Consider the following 12,232-nt stretch of genomic DNA (forward strand, 5'->3'; position numbering starts at 1 on the left):
ACTTTACCAGTATGCAAAACAATTATACTGTGCACAGTTTTCCTCTGTCAAGCATCAAGAAATCACCCACATACTGAAGGAAGTATTAGCTGGAAAGGTTCCATCAACTCTTTTTACTGAAGAGGTCCTTATTAAATGGTTTGGAATGAAAGACTGTTTAAATACTACATCAGATGATTTAAAGAACTTTATGGATAGATTAGGTAAGTGCTAATTGCCTATTTCATACAGCTACATTGTGCAAATGGCAAAGGTTTCTTCTCATCCTATTCCTGCTGGGTTTTACAGTCCCTTAGACTATGGTCCTTTGCTGGAAGGCGTTCACTTGCCTTTCTCTCAGTAGGAGGAAGAACCTTCGAAATCCACCAACAGAGATCCACCTATAAAGATATTAAGGTGGTGGAATGAGACTGTGATCAATAAACCTAAGGACATTTCCTGGGCTTGCTCTGCCGGGAATAGTTTTGACAGGTTCAGGTGTTTGAGACAAATGCATGCTTTGCTTTTGACTGTTTCTGTTCCAGTTTTTCAGAAAGAAGCAGTGTTTAAAAGGATCCTGAAGGTGGCAAATTGGGAATGTTACAGAAAAATGTACTAAAAGGAAAGAAAGGACCTACCCAGATTATTCACTAAATTGCCATCATTAATGTTGTGATAAGCAGTGTTGGGTGTAACGCGTTACAAGTAACGTGCGTTACGTAATAATATTACTTTTCTGGAGTAACAAGTAAAGTAAATCAATTTACACATTAATATCTGAGTTACTTTTTTAAAAAGTAATGCGAGTTACTTCTTAAATTATTTTGCATAAAAAAAATTAATACTAAATTAAAATGAACGTAGTCACGTAGAATCGCGCACTCATACGTGTTAAGTCAAATGTAAGCTGTGTCTTTCTGGTTCGAAGCTCATATCTACTGCAATAAACAGCAACTCCAATTTGTTGAAGCTGCTCCAGGACCTCCATGCCTGAGGAGCTAGTAGCCGGTGTTCTGTTCTACATTGTTGATAGTTTTCATACTTAAGCTGTGAAAGGAAAATTTTTAAGAGCTCAACACAACAGCAGAAGCCACTTTAGTTTTTGATTGTGAATATATTATTCAGCTTGTTTTGTTATTTATTTCAGAAATCCTTGTGATATATTCAGTTTGTGCTGCTCTGACTTTAATAAAATAGTGTTTAAAAATTACTTTGTGTTTGTCAGTTTTGTGTTTGTATAAAACATAACGCATAAAAGAGCATTAATAGGAACATTAAAGAACGTTCTTTAAAATTGTAACTAAAAAGTTACTTTTAACAGTAACGCATTACTTTTTGGTGTCAGTAATCAACAAAGTAACGGAGTTACTTTTTGACGAATAACAAATAACTGTAACTAGTTACTATTTTTTAGTAACGAGCACAACACTGGTGATGGAAGTATTCTTATTATTTTGAAATAGTCGAGGAAAAGGAGAAAGGAATAATGGTTAAGTGTAGATTATGTGTTGGTGAAAAGCTAGTCAACTGATCAAAAAATAGCACTTCAAAAAAAAAAAACATCTGCATGCAAAGCACAGCACTACAGATGTGTGTGAGTGTGTGTGTGTGTATAATGTTAAATATATGGAAATGGAGACAGAAATATAGAAAACTTTTGCCGACTTTCCACCACTGCAGATCTATGGACTGCTCAGAATAAAAGTTTTCCATGGGAGACACATGTACGATGCCATCGCAGCGGAGAAAGTAAGAGAGAGAGAGAGAGAGAGAGAGAGAGTAAATTCACAGCTCATTTGCTCATTTTGGGAAGATAAACTGCCACGGTCACTGATAATAGCGCGAACTTTGTAAAAGCGTTTAGAATGTTTCAAGCTGATGATGAAGCAGAGAATGATGTAGACGAGGACAAGGTCATATTTACATAATTGCACGAAGTTTTACGAGATGACAGTGAAAGGTATGTTCTCCCTCCACATCACCGGTGTGCAGCCCACACCCTTAATCTTATATACACGAACGATTCCTGACAGCGAAGGCAGATTGAAAAGGAGTGTACAGAAGTGCGACTGGAAAGTGTTCAGCCTTGTGGTCAAAATTTAGTCGATCATCTTATTGTTCTCCAAGAAGTTATTAATCATTTTAAATGTTTAAGAAATTTCTTTTGCCCTAATATAACTTATTTCTTAAAGCCAATTATCTATATTACACCTGTAAGGCGTGAAAGAGATACAAGTAAGGCAAAAGTAACGCAAAAGTAATATAACGCATTACTTTCCATAAAAAGTACTAAGTAACGTAATTAGTTACTTTTTTTGGGGAGTAACTCAATATTGTAATGCATTATTTTTAAAAGTAACGTTGCCCAACACTGGTGATAAGACACCATTTGGTTTTATCTGTGAGTGCGATGCTATCAAAAAAATAAAAAAATTGTCTGGTTTATCCCCGCCCAGAGTTATGGAGGCTAGGGCTGTGGCCCCTGGAGGGGGCACTGTTTCTAGTGGCTGGTCTCTCTACTGAGGTAGTTGAGACCATCCTCCATTTGTTCCAACTGTTCTCCACATGGTGTGAGCACCATCGGTTAGACCCAGTCAACTGCCCGGTTCTGAAGTTCTTGCAGAAACAGTTTGCCACAGGATTGGCCCTGTGCACCTTGAAGGTTTACGTGTCCGCTATCACAGCTCATTGTACCCCGCTGGCGAGGCTTTCGCTAGGGAAACCCTCTTGTAAAACGTTTTCTGCACGGCACCTGGAGGCTGAGGCCTGGGATACGAGCCTGTGTGGGATTTGGCTATCATTTCTACCTTTGAGCCTTTGGCCGAGGTGGCCCTTGGGTTCGGTTAAGACCATCTTCTTATCGGCTATATCCTTCCTTAAAAGGATCGGGGACCTACAGGCCCTGTCTGTGGCCAGTGCTTTTCTCTATTCTAGAGCAGGGTATGTACCTAAGATCCCTACGGCTCCCTCACGACCTGTCATGTTGCAGGCATTCTCACCTCTTCCTAGCTTCAGACAAGGAGAAGCAGAAACGACTGTGTACAGTGCGAGCATCGGATATGTACCTCCACAGGACGAGTCCTTAGAGAAAGTCGGAGCAGCTGTTTGTATGCTATGGCACTTATAGAAAATACTTTCCAGCCAATAAGCAGACTCTCAGCGGATGGATAGTGGATGTGATTTCCTCTGGGTATGAGTCCTCAGGTCTTCCCACTCCTTTCAGAGTACGGCCTGGTCCGCGGGGGGGCCCCTGCAAGACATATGTAACTCTGTGGGTTAGTTCACGCCTTTGACCTTTGTCAGGTTTTACGACCTCGACATCAGAGCCACTCCCGGCTTCTCTGTTCTGCATGCTGGTGGTGCCCAGACAAACTATGCAGGGACTGGTCAGTATAGTGTGATGGGATACCTTCTCTTTTTTTCAGAAGTTAATGTCACTACCATCTTCCATCTTCCATTTTGTCGCTTTCTGGGTTATGCGACGTCGCCCGCCAATGACAGAGCGTGGACAGCGCTCGCCATTCCCAAAGCATTTTGACGCAGTGTCTTGTTCCCTCAGGGAACTAGTTTTACATATGTAACCTAGAGACATTGTATGTGTTACCTGTAGGGTGTCAGATTTCAGACAATTCTATGATCACTATAGGACAATTTTATCATTTAATTGTTTTTGTTTTTTTTTTATTATTAAGACTTTACTGTTTGTGTATGTAATTTTCCTCTTTTTGACAGTGTATTATGTTCTCTTGTGTTAGTTCTATGTTAAGACGTCAGATCGCATATTATTCAATGTTCAATGTAGGATGTCTCTATTGGTTGTGATGGTTCTTGAAGACCTCCTTTCCAAACCCAGTTAAAATTTTACATATAGCCAAATATTCAATAGAAATTGGATGACACAATAACAGGTGTGCCTAAAGGGATGACCTAATGACGGACAAGATTTTACATACCAAAAAGATTTTTGAGACAATCCTGTAGGGTAAGAATGTCGAATGGGATGGAGAAATAACTTGAAAACAGAAACAAATAATAAAAAGAAGGCAAAGTCTGTTCTTTTTAGTAAAGCAGAACCAGATGTTGTGCAAATAGCAATTCAACAATTAAATTTTTTTTTATAAAATAACCCAGTTGAGTTTGTCCAGAAAAAACTGAGCCTAGGCTTTGCGAGTCCTTTAAAACTCCATAGGGGTCGGTGTGAAATTGATTGCAGATGTAATCAATCAGGAACTGGGTGACTGTGAACATTGAACTGAGCTGAGGTCTGGGGGTGTGGTCCACAGCAGCCATGTTTGTAGGCTGCAATGTATGCTGGGAATTGTAGTTTTTGGTTCCTGTTCCATGACATTCACATTGTAGCCTGTGGAAAAACAAGCATTTCCAACTAAAATATTTACAGAAGCCCTTATTAATAGCTTGATAGGTTATTTTTTGCTAAGTTTATTTTTTGCATTACTGTGCATTGACCAAAATTTTAGATTGAATATTATACATAAAAGATGGTAGAGAGGTGCAGAGTAAAAGAGAAGTGTAGTGCACAGTGTGAAAGTCATGGCTTTGGTCTTAGTGGTTGGGGAAAATATTTAGCTAGGTAGGGCATAACAGTTAGGAGGTTAGGGGTGCGGTAGGATTATAAATAAGGGTTAGAAGGTTATGGAAAGGGGTTATAATTTAGGGTAACAGGGTTGGGGTAGGGTTATAAATTAGGGTAAAAGGGTTAGGGGTAGGTTTATGAGTTAGGGTTACAGGGTTAGGGGTAGGGTTATGAGTTAGGGTTACAGGGTTAGGGGTAGGGTTATGAGTTAGGGTAAGAGGGTTGGGGTAGGGTTGTAAATTAGAGTTACAGGGATAGGGTTAATATTTAGGGTTAGGGGTAGGTTTATAATTGAGGCTTGTAGGGTTATAAATTAGGCTTAGGCGTAGGGTTATAAATTAGGGTTACAGGGTTAGGGTAGGGTTATGAGTTAGGGTGACAGGGTTAGAAGTAGGGTTATGAGTTAGGGTTACAGGGTTATGAGTTAGGGGAGAAGGGTTGGGGTAGGGTTGTAAATTAGAGTTACAGGGATAGGGTTATAATTTAGGGTTAGGGGTAGGGTTATAATTATGGCTTGTAGGGTTATTTTTTAGGGTAAGGGGTAGGGTAATGAATTAAGGTTGCAGCGTTAGGGGTAGGGTTAAGTTAAGGTAACAGGGTTAGGGTTATGAGTTAGGGTGACAGGGTTAGGGGTAGGGTTATGAATTAGGGTTACAGGGTTAGGGGTAGGGTTATGAGTTAGGGAAAGAGGGTTGGGGTAGGGTTGTAAATTAGAGTTACACGGATAGGGTTATAATTTAGGGTTAGGGTTAGGGTTATAATTGAGGCTTGTAGGGTTATAAATTAGGGTTAGGGGTAGGGTAATAAATTAGGGTTCCAGGGTTAGGGGTAGGGTTAAGTTAGGGTAACAGGGTTAGGGGTAGGGTTATGAGTTAGGGTAACAGGAGTAGGGGTATGGGTTGGGGTAGGGTTATAATTTGGGTTACTGGGTGAGGGGTAGGGTTATAATTTAGGATAACATGGTTAGGGGGTAGGGTTATAAATCAGGGATAGGTGTATGGTTATAAATATAAAGGTAGGGAGAATAAATTGGGTTACAGGGTTATGGGTAGGGTTATGAGTTAGGGTAACAGGATTAAGGATAGGGCTATGAGTTAGGGTAAGAGGGTTAGGGGTAGGGTTATAATTTAGGGGTAGGTTAATAATTTAGGCTTACAGGGTTAGCAGGTAGGGTTTTAAATTAGGGGTAGGGTAATAAATAAGGGTTACCGGGTTAGGGGCAGGGTTTAAAATTAGAGTTACAGGGTTGGGGTAGGGTTATAATTTGGGTTACTGGGTGAGGGGTAGGGTTATAATTTAAGATAACATGGTTAGGGGGTAGGGTTATATGTCAGGGTTAGGTGTATGGTTATAAATATAAGGTAGGGTAAGAAATTTGGGTTACAGGGTTATGGGTAGGGTTATGAGTTAGGGTAACAGGGTTAGGGGTAGGGTTATGAGTTAGGGTAATAGGGTAGGGTAACAGATAACCCTGTAACCCTAACTCATAACCTTACCCCAACCCTGTAATCCTAATTCATAACCCTACCCCTAACCCTGCAACCCTCATTTATTACCCTACCCCAAATTTATAACCCTACCTGCTAACCCTGTAATCCTAAATTGTAACCCTACTCCTAACCCTAAATTATAACCCTAACCCTAAATTATAACCCTACCCCTAACCCTGTTACCCTAACTCATAACCTTACCCCATAACCCTGTGACCTTAACTCATAACCCCACCCATAACCCTGTAACCCTAATTTATGACCATACTAACGTTACATTAAAAACACTACCCGTAACTCTGTAACCCTAATGTATAACCCTAGCCCCTAACCCTGTGGCCTTAATTTCTTCCTACCCCTAACCATGTAACCTTAAATTATAACCCTGCCCCTCAACATGTAACCTTAACTTGTAACCGTACCCATAACAATGTAAGCCTAATTTATAAGACTACCCCTGACCCTGACTTATAACCCTACCCCCTAACCCTGTTACCCTAAATTATAACCCTACCCTAGCCCTGTAACCCTAATTTATTACCCTACTCCTAACCCTGCTTCCTTACTTATAACCCTATCCCTAACCCTGTAACCCTACCCCCTTATATAATCTAGGGTTATAATCTAGGGTTACAGTGTTAGGGGTAGGGTTATAAATGTACATTTACATTTGTGGCATTTAGCAGACGGCCTCATCCAGGGTGATGTACAAAAGTGAGTCTCCAGCAATGAATAAATCTACACTGGTATGCCAGATTACAAAATTAATATAAATATAACTCTTGAATTCTAGGGTTAGGGTTAGAAGTATTGTTATAATTTAGGGTTAGGGTTATTATTTAGGGTTACTGCGTTATGGGTTGAGCAATAAATTAGGGTTGCCTGTTAGGGTTAGGAGTAGGGTTATAAATTAGGGTTACAGGGTTGGGGTAGGGTTATAATTTAGGGTAACAGGGTTGGGGTGAATTTATAAATTAGGGTTACAGGTTTAGGGTTACAGGATTAGGGATGGGGTTACACGTTAGGAAGCAGGGTTAGGAGTAGGGTTATAAATTAGGGTTACAGGGCTAAGGTAGGGTTATAATTTAGGGTTACTGGGTCAGGGTTATAATTTAGGATAACAGGGTTAGGGGGTAGGGTTATAAGTCAGGGTCAGGGGTAAGCTTATTCATTAGGCTTACATTGTTAGGGGTAGGGTTACAAGTTAAGGTTACATGTTTAGGGGTAGGGTTATAAATTAAGGTTACAGGGTTAGGGTAGGAACAAATTAAGGCCACAGGGTTAGGGGCTAGGGTTATACGTTAGGGTTACAGCGTTACGGGTAGGGTTATAAGTTAACGTTAGTATGTTATAAATTATGGTTACAGGGTTATGTGTAGGGTTCTTAATTACAGTAACAGGGTTAGGGGTAGGGTTATAATTTAGGGTAACATGGTTAAGGAACGGGTTATAAATTAGGGGTAGGGATATAATTTAGGGTAACAAGGTTAGGGGTAGGGAAATACATTAGGGTCACAGGAGTAAGGTTAGGTTTATGAGTTAGGGAAACAGGGTTAGGGGTGAGGTTATAAATTAGGGTTAGTTGGTAGGCTTATAAGTTAGGGTTAAGGGTAAATTATAAGTTAGGGTAACAGGGATAGTGATAGGGTTATAATTTAGGTTAACAGGGTTAGGTATAGGGTTATATGTTAGGTTAACAGGGTTATGTGTAGGGCAATAAGTTAGGGTAACAGGGATAGGGGTAGATATATAATTTCGGGTAACAGGGTTAGGGGTTGGGCTATAAATTAGGGTTACAAGGATAAGGGTAGGGTTATAAATTTGGGTTACAGTGTCAGGGGTAGGGTTATAAATTTACATTTACAGTTGCAGCATTTAGCAGACGCTCACATCCAGAGTGACGTACAAAAGTGCTTTGAGTCTTTAGTAATGAATAAATCTACACTGGTACACCAGTTTACAAACTTAATATAAATATAACTCTTGGATTCTAGGGTTAGGGTTAGGGTTAAATTAGGGTAGCAGTGTTTCGAAGTATGGTTATAATGTAGGGTTACGGTCACAATCTCACCTACAACTCCACAACTACACTGTTTTACATGTATAGGACAGGAAGAGCTGTATAATGTTATTACCAAAGCTAAATCAACAACCTGTCAGTAAGATCCCATTCCAACTAATCCATTGAAGGAAGTGGTACATACAGCTGGTGAACCTCTTCTCAATATTATTAACCCCTCCCTATCTTTAGGTCACAAAAGATGTTACATTTTCAAAAGTTCATGAAATACATACACTATCATACATGGGAACATTATTTCAGTCACATCATTAAAAACTCTAAAAACACTCTCCACTTCATAATTTAACTGAAGTTACACAAGAAAAACCTTACTTCACTCATCATAAAAACACTCCACTTCATGAATCTAGCACTCACTCACTCACAGTCTTCATTGTTCGTATCACAGTCATTCAGCGCTCACAAATTTGCTTCATTAATAGCCACTGTTTGGTCAGGCATGTAAATGTGCTATAGTTTGTACATAAAATAATATCATCTGGAAGAGTGTACCAAAGGCTTGCTGCTTTATAAAAGAACGAATGTTGACCATAAGTGGTTCTGCATCTTGGAACGCTGCACTCTTCTCTGACTGTCGACCGTGTGGCTATTAAGTCTATCTGAATTTAGTGTGAGAAATTTTCTCAAAGGGGGAGCATATTATGGATAATTTTAAATAAAACAGAAATTTGGTTATGTTTAAAGAGGTTTTCAAATCTCAAAATATTATATTTACTCAGTACATTACAATGATGGTACTGACGAGGCTTTTTATCATGAATTTTAATTGCCCTTTTATATAATGATTCTAGTAATTTTAACGATGTTTTACACGCTTGAGACCAACTAGACATGCAATACAGTAGATGGGGAACAATCATAGCATTAAAATAAATATTCAAGGCTTCCGTAGTTAATGAATTTCTAATATGTTTATAATTTATCAAATTAAATTGAAAAATTATTACCAATTACCAATTTCTAAAATCTTATGTCTAAGATTTTAGAAAAGATTGTCGCTGCCCAGTTATGTTCCCACTTACAAGAGAACAATATCTTTGAAGAGTTTCAGTCAGGTTTTAGGCCCCATCATAGCACAGAAACTGCTCTAGTTAAAATCACTAATGACCTGTTTTTTAGCAAAATTATATTGGCATTCAGGGTCAGGCGTTAAACTGGTTTAAATCCTACCTTTCCGATCGTTACCATTTCGTAGACTTTAATGGTGGGCTATCCAGGCTAATGCTAGTAAATGTTGGCGTGCCACAAGGTTCAGTTTTAGGACCCCTGCTTTTCACAATATACATGCTTTCCTTAGGAAATATTATTAGAAGGCATGGAATTAGCTTCCAATGTTATGCTGATAATACCAAGCTATATATATAATCAAAACCATGTGATACAGCTCAATTAGTTTGGATAACTAAGTGTGTTAAAGAAATAAGAGATTGGATGACCAATCTAAACGACCTGGGTGTTATTTTAGACAGCAACTTGTCTTTCAAAAATCATATCAACCATGCTACAAAAACAGATTTCTTTCACCTTAGGAATAATTCTAAGCTAAGAAACGTGTTATCTATATTTGATATCTGAGTTCTTACAAGGTCAAGAAAATATGATCATATAACCCCAATCTTATTGTCCCTACACTGGCTACCTTCTAGGGTTAGGGTTAGGGTTAGGGTTAGGGTAACCTAACCTAACCCTAACCCTAACCCTAACCCTAACCCAACTACAAACTACTACTTCTTACTTATGAAGCCCTAAATGGTTTGGCTTCCATGTATCTATCCAGTCTTATAACACGCTAGAATCCGTCACGCTCCCTGAGATCTTAAAACGCTAGACTTTTAGTAGTTCCTTAAATAGCAGAGTCCACTAAAGGCGGTAGATCATTCTCACATTTAGCTCCTAAACTTTGGAATAGTCTTTCTGACAGTGTTCGGGGCTCAGACACACTCTCCCAGTTTAAGTGCAGATTAAAAACATATCTTTCTAGCAAAGCCTACACATAACATACGTCTCACATCACACGTGCTTTAGAACATCTGATCACATGCACATTATCAACTTGTGCTTTAAATATCATGAACAGCATCTACGCTAATTTCTCTCCACTGCTTCTCTTTCTCTCCCCATCCCGAGGCATCCTGAGGTTTGGGCAGCTCCAGTCACGTCCCACCTCATGAAGATTATGGATCTTGACTAAAGTAATAAATGCAGAAATCGCAAACATCCCGTACCATCTAGGGACGTACCAGTGCCAATTGGATCCCACTACATGTGTGGAGTTTTGACATTGAACCTCCTGGAATGTTTAAAGGCTCTAGCATGGAGAAGCTGGTGTTGGATCTGTGATGATCACAAATGTTGAACTATTTCATGAGTTGCTCAGTAGCTCCTAGTTTTATAACCATAAAGACTGTTTATGTCTGTAGAAAGAACATTACTTATAATCACACACTCCAGTGCTAATGTTAGTTCTCACTCTCCAGTGTTCTGTATTGTTGAAAGATTTATGATCACACTCTTGATGTCACCCAAAAGAGGACGGTTTCCCCTTTTGAGTCTGGTTCCTCTCAAAGTTTTTTTTCTCATAACATCTAAGGGAGTTTTTACTTGCCACAGTCGCCACAGCTTGCTCTTCAGGGATAAATGGACACCATTCACCTTGACTGTTGATTCATGTAAAGCTGCTTTGAGATGATGTCTGTTGTGAAAAGCTCTATAGAAATAAACTTGACTTGACATTATTTAGGGTTACTGCGTTATGGGTTGGGTAATAAAATAGGGTTGCAGGTTGGGTTTAGGGTTATAAATTAGGGTTACAGGGTTCAGGTAGGGTATATATTTTTATGCTTACTGGGTTAGGGGTAGGGTTATAATTTAGGATAACAGGGTTAGGGGGTAGGGTTATAAGTCAGGGTTAGAGGTAGGGTAAAAAATTAGGGTTACAGGGTTATGGGTAGGGTTATGAGTTTGAGTTACAGGGTTATGGGTAGGGTTATGAGTTAGGGTAACAGGATTAGGGGTAGGGTTATAATTAAGGGTAACATGGTTAGGGATAGGGTTATAAATTAGCGTTACAGAGTTAGCGGGTAGGGTTTTAAGTTAGGGTCACAGGGTTAGAGGTAGGGTTATAAATTAGGGTAACAGGGTTGGGTTAAATTATAAGATAGGGTAACAGGGTTAGTGGTAGGTTTATAAATTAGGGTAACATGGTTAATGGTAGGGTTAGGTTTACAGGATTATGGGTAGGGCAATAAATTAGAGCAATAGGGTTAGGGATATCATTTTGTGTTACATGGTTAGGGGTAGGGTTATGATGTAGAGTTGCAGGGTTAGAGGGTATGGTTATAATTTTGGGTTACAGGATTAAGAATAGGATTATAATTTAGTGTTACAGAATTAGGGGTAGGGTTATAAATTAGGGTTACAGGGTTAGAGGTGGGGTTCCAAATTAGTTTTACAGGGTTAGGAGTAGGATTATAAATTAGAATTAGGGGAAGGGTTATAATTTTGGGTTACAGGATTAGGGTGTAGTCTTAAAATTTAGGGTTACCAGGTTCGGGTAGGTTAACAAATTAGAGTTACAGGATTAGGGGTAGGATTACAAGTTAAGGTAGCCGGGTTAGCGGTTGAGTTACAAATTAGAGTTGCAGGGTTAAGGGTGGGGTTATAAATTAGGGTAACAGGGTTAGATGTATGCTTATAATTTAGGGTTATGGTCATAATTTAGGATTACATGGTTAGCAGGTATGGTTACAAATTAGGGTTACAAGGTTAGTGTTAAGGTTATAAATTAGTGTTAGGGGTAGGGTTATAAGTTAGGGTTACATGATTAGGGGGTAGGGTTATAAATGAGGGTTACAAGGTTTGGGGTAGGGTTATAAGTTAGTGTTACAGAGTTAGAGGGTACGGTTATAAATAAGGGTTACAGGGTTAGGGATAGGGTTGTAAATTATGATTACATGGTTTGGGGTAGGGTTTTAAGTTAGGGTTATAGCAGAGATGGGCAAACTTTTTGACTCACAGGCCACAATGGGTTCTAAAATTTGACAGAGGAGCCGGGTCATACATATACATTCATTATTTATTTTTATA

Source organism: Silurus aristotelis, assembly GCF_946808225.1.
Source record: "Silurus aristotelis genome assembly, chromosome: 21".
NCBI classification, from domain to species: domain Eukaryota; kingdom Metazoa; phylum Chordata; class Actinopteri; order Siluriformes; family Siluridae; genus Silurus; species Silurus aristotelis.